We start from the raw sequence: 5797 nt of genomic DNA on the forward strand, positions 1-5797 counted from the left end.
TTGCCCTAACAGTTTCGTGAAACATTGGCCAACGGTTATGGTAAGGTGAATGTTCTGCCATCAGGCTCTGTCCCAGCTTCATTTGGTTCCCGAAAAGCAACAAAAGCAACATCGAATACTATCGAGAAAACATCTTAGCAAAGGAAGGATTGGAAGCCATGCACAGAAAGTCCAGGGGAGGCCCTGTCACCAAGAAGAAAATGTTGTCAGCCATGTCAAGGGCAATATTCATGCAAGACTCTGCTCCACCTCATTGCACGAAAGCCAATTATGAATGGCTCGATGCAAATTTTCCACCCTATTGGAGGAAGGGGGAATGGCCTGGAAACTCCCCAAACCTCAATCCGATTGAAATTTTGTGCTCCATCATGAAGCAAGAGCTTGCCAAACTTCCCCCAGCGACATCGGTCAGTGCCCTAAGAAAGCAGCTAGAGAAAACATGGTCTACCGTTAAGGCAAATTTTCTAGAAAACCTAGTAAAGAGAATGTCAGACAGGATCCAAAAAGTGATCGAGAAGCAAGGGGGCTACACGGGCTACTGAAAACTTTGAATAAATCGCTCATTAATCATAATATGAAATGTGAAACCGCAACCGGCAATTACTTTCATGTCAGAGTGTATGTTAGGCGGGTTCTCTGGCAAGACTTGTGTAGATCGTTGGTTTTTAACCCTTCAACTCCTGTGTACTGATCCAGAAAGGCAGCTTTTTAGCTTAAAGGACCTTAGCTAGGGCTCCCATCTCTAGCAAAGGAGGGTACATAAGTAAAAATCAAAAACGCTTAACCAAGTTTCGAAACGTGACCCTGCCTTCTTAGGACTCGAACAAAGGGTTGCTTCAAGACTCGTTCTTGATCTTTGATTGCTCGGCAGTACCTTTTTTTGCTCGAGTTGAGAACTCTAACTGAGGTCCTTCAAGCTAAATAGTTGATTCACAAGAGAAGCATACTGACGAAAATGTCGACCTAGGAGCTCCCGGGTTAAGTTGAATTTAGCCTTTGACATATTCTCGTCAAATGTTACCATTGATTTGGTGTGGATTCCTTTACTCACATGGCATTCGTCAGGGCCCTTGAGTATTGAAGAAGCTGTATCAAAAGTCCGATTTTACATAGTTCTTGGGCGACTTGAAGGATATGGGTTCAACCTTAAAAACCTCACAATTTGTGTGGGACACTTTTTGCATAGGGCAAGCATTGATTAATCCCGCCAATGCCTTTGTTATGCCTGGTTAGTTTCATTGGGATCCTCTTTTCTGAACAAACAATTTGCTCAGCTCAATGTAATATCGATATCGGAATATGTCTGTTGAAGTCTCTACAGGGAAATCCAATCGTGTTAGGACAGAATAAATGAAAGACATGTCGATTTATGCAATTCTAACTCCAAAAAAACTTTACCACCTAAAGATTAGTTGTCGTTCGTAAGTGAAAACAACGCTTGTTTTGCAAAATGCACATTTTGCTGTGACAACAGCAAAACTGGTCCACTGATGTTACTGAAACTAATAGCACCGACCTTTCTCTCCAGAATAAACTAGATCATCAAGTCTATCCCATTGAGATCTGGGGGGGAAATGCCACTAATCTTTGGCCTCGACGTTCCCAAAATTGTCGTACCACCATTGATTGCTTCATTTTAACTTTACGGCTTGGAGCTCGATTTTGTCGAAAACAATACAATACGAAGCCTCCCATTCATGTCCTTTGATCCTTGGCAGCACTTGATCACCCATCATTTGGTTGCAACCACTTTGACGCCCCTGGGGATAAGATGGTTTTGATTGTGGGAGCTTGCCGGCCGCATTGGATATTGTGGATAACTCCTGATCAGACCAGATGAGATCGTGGTACTCTATTTTTCTGTCCTTTAAACATCGGTTTGTTTTCACGGGCATTGATAGTAATATTTCCAATGTTAGAATTCGAACTAGAATTCGGTCATTGTGATGATTGAGGGTAGCATGAATGGAGGAAAAAATTATGTTGTTTCAGGTGGAAATCTGTTCAAGAACCGTTTGGGAGAAACATATCTTTGCTCTTGGGGTTTGCTAATGAATAGGAGCTTTAGGAACTTGTAGAAATACGTCTTGAACACGTGTTTTACAATTCTTGCTAATGTTACCCTTGAAAGCATCTTCAAGCTCTCGAGAATCCAGGCTAGTTCTTCGAACAATGAAGTCCACATCTCTTCTTTCTTGGTGGAGAACCCCTTTGGCCTCGGAGGATTGCATTTGAGTCTCAAATTGTTAATGCAAGACTAAACAATAATATGGATGTCAAGCAACTGGGGAATGCTTGCTTTACTTGGTCAGACACTGCTTGGACCTGAGGTGTCCTAAAACACACGGTCATCCCTGTACTGGTTTGCGATCTATAATCAGTAAAGATAATCCAATAGACTTGCCTCAATAGAGCCTTGTACTATGCAGAGTTAGTGAGCAGGTGCCGCAGATGGTAAACTAAGTTGAAGGCAAAATTTCGCAACGCATATTACAAAACGTGTTGGATGGCTTAGCCTCGAAAGCTACTACAGCGATACAGAGCAAACTTATTTAACCAATCTTTCATAACTGAGGCTGAGCATGACGCCCAAGTCTGAAGACTTAAAAGAAATCTGACTATCCATCTTATCTCAGTTTTTGGCATACTTTTAAGCCAATTGCTGTCATACCAATGCTTGCTATATTGTTTTAATTTGATTGTCTGCATACCTGTAGGTGTTTTAGCTAGTTGGTCAGGAAGCTTGCCTAAATAATCTAAATGAGCTTTTTTTCATATTTCCTACAAATCTACATTGTGTGGCAAAACTGTAATTTCTTGCACTTTCTAAGGTGTTCTATCTAAAACCTCCTTACGGTTTATATTTCCCTTTTTCCTCGACATAATTGGAAAAATTATGGGTTTTGAGAGCACCCTCAAGCCCCCGAGGATACTGGTTCTACAAAGCAATGAAGTACTTCTCTTTTTTGCCTAAGACTCCTTCATTGCTTAATTGCTGCCGGCCATGTATGGATTCGCATACCTGTTACTGCATATTTTTCGTTATTCATTTTACCATTTAAACAGACCATAGACCCATTTGATCTAGACTTTGGGATCTGCAATGTCTTCCAATTGAAGCTCAAACTTGAGAAACACTAGGATTAAAAAGTCACAATTTGAGCACTCCTAAAACAATATTCAAATTTGGGATCTGTTTCGTTTTGCTCACATTAAGTATACAGCTTAAAATACAATACTGCATCCACTATTACTTTAGATTTGGTTTGAATGCCATCTATGAACCGATTTCCTCTAGGAGGACGGGGATGAACGGATCTCTAAGTAGTCGACTTCCTCGGATCTTTGGTCACGGAAGATCAATTGCTCCTACTTTCTCACGAGTCATGACTATTCGAGTGGTTCTTTGAAAGGATATTGATAAAAGAAAGCCCCCTTGAGCGGCTCTGAGGCTTAGCGACTTTGAAGATTTTTCGTTTAAGGGTTCTTTTTGAAACACTAATCAATCAAATCACGATGAAACTTTCAGGACTGTCTTGCTAAGTTTGGTTTTCCGAAAACTTCGTCCCCATGGTACGTAGCAACGTGCCAGCCTTCTCACCGTATGCTGAAAGTGCCTGGTGAACCCAGGGCCCTTGTCCTCACGAGGCATGGTGGTTCCTACCCACCTCCATCGCCAGGTTTCTTGATAGAGGTTTACTACATCCTGCAGACAGACTCTAGCTTTGGAAGCATGAAATGCTCCAGAATGGCCGAATGATACTCTGCGATGGTAAATTGTTGCCCCAAAAGTTGTTGACGGATTGAAGTTCCTTCGATAAATCTTGTTTCCCAAACTATCGAGACGCAGCCTTTCGAGTCAACTCTTGATAAAACGAAGAATTACCCCAAATGACTTGAGTGTTTACGAGGAATTCACTCAAGTCGCGAGGGACTCAGCTGTCGTGGAAAATGTTCATTCTTCGTCACCCATTACATTTGTTTTTGGTACGGCTGTCCTCTGATCCGGGAGCTACTAAATGGCACTAGAGAGTAGGATTGGTACTGGGATTAGGGCTGGGAACGAATGAATGAACGCATAAACCCCTGAATGCAGATCGTTTGTCATGCTTTCTGCATGAGAGTGTTTGCCCTCTGCCGGGGCAAGTGGCTCAATGGGGAAAAATGATTAATACACACTCTTTCCCAGTCGGCCGTGATTGTACCTCAAGTCCATTGTCGTATTGTCGCCCTGTTATTGGATAGAGATCGGAAATCTACATCAGATTACCTGGAGTGGGACAGTGCATTAAACTCATGCCTTGTAGTCAATCTTCTCCCATTATAGGTGACATCGCCCTAATTAATTGGTAGCATTTCTTTTCATCAGTCTGTCCAAGACTGGCAATTGTAGTGTGACAACCAAGCCGAAAAGAAGTGTATGTTTTGGAAGCATGTCAAACTTCCCTACCTACGCAATATGATTGCTAGAGAATATCAGATCAAAGACGGCTTGGGGTGCACCCTTAGAGCATAAGACAACTATTTTGAGGGATAGTTATAGATAGGGTCCAAATCAAAATACCAATTTATCAGGGTGGAAGCAAAATATTGAACAAATAGTTCTGCTCCTTTTGCCAGATTTCCCTTATAGGGCATGTGGAGCTAAGGAAATTCAATTGAGCTTTCAACTATTGAGCGAGTTGGCTACAAAACTAAAAAAATCTGTCATTTTTGGTGCAGTTCTGTCACTGCACTAAATGCTTCAACAAGCCGGGAAACTGAATGAAATGATAAATTCAGTCTATGCCCGTTACAGGTTGGCTCTAATGTCTAATGTCTTCCTCAAAATGCTCAATATCAGGGTTGCCTTACTGCATTTTTCTTGAAGTTCCTTCACTTGACAAGCCCTAATCAGGTTAGACTTCAAGAGCACTATTTAACACACTTTACGAAACATATTTTATGCGGGTTTCTGCTAATGTCTTACTTTTGCCTACTTTTGCTTTCTTTTATTCATCTTACACCAATTTTATTTCTTTACCTCGTTTTTCTTTTCATTTTTTTGCCAATACTCAGTAGACACGCCTGTTTGAGTGATACCAACCAATAAACCAATATTTTGCATGTCAAAACGTTATTTTTTTGTTTTTGTGAGGCATCGTCCATTAATAAATAAATGGTGTCGTTATAAGTTTCTATTGGATTGAAATTTTCATTGTTAAACATTCTATCTTATTTCCCGATTGTTTCTGCTTATAATCTGCCTCCGGTGGATCATTTAGGCGTTGATCCTGTTACAGAATTTTTCAAGTCAGACTTGATATGTTTTAACCAAAATTCCTCATCAACCCCACATTCGTGGGCTAGCCAGATCTGTCAACGCTTATTCGTTGGTGGATCAGATATCTCAATTATTTTCATTTTGTAGTGCTGGGGATTCCATTCCCAGTAACGGTAAGGGAGTCTGCAAAAGGGTGAAAAATGTTTTTTTTTGTTTCCTTGAGGAATGTCACATGCAGTTTATTCAGCAATCTAAAGCACCTCTTCCCCTCTTTGTTCGAATAGCCTGACATGTCTGACGTTGAAAGTAAACCCTCTGGCGTCCTTTAGGCAAAAGGTGTCTTATGATTCGTCGCCATTTTTGGAAGGTCACTGGCCTAATTTCCAAAACAATGAAGGTAATAGAAAATCAAAATGCAAATCATCAGATTAGGCAACAACCTTTCGTTAGGTTCTGAAAAAAAAATCTGTAAAAATGTCAAAAATAAGTGCAAAAACTGCTTTTTCAATATATATAGTGTACTTTGTGCATGTT

The sequence above is a fragment of the Tigriopus californicus genome, chromosome 8 (assembly GCF_007210705.1).
Source record: "Tigriopus californicus strain San Diego chromosome 8, Tcal_SD_v2.1, whole genome shotgun sequence".
NCBI classification, from domain to species: domain Eukaryota; kingdom Metazoa; phylum Arthropoda; class Copepoda; order Harpacticoida; family Harpacticidae; genus Tigriopus; species Tigriopus californicus.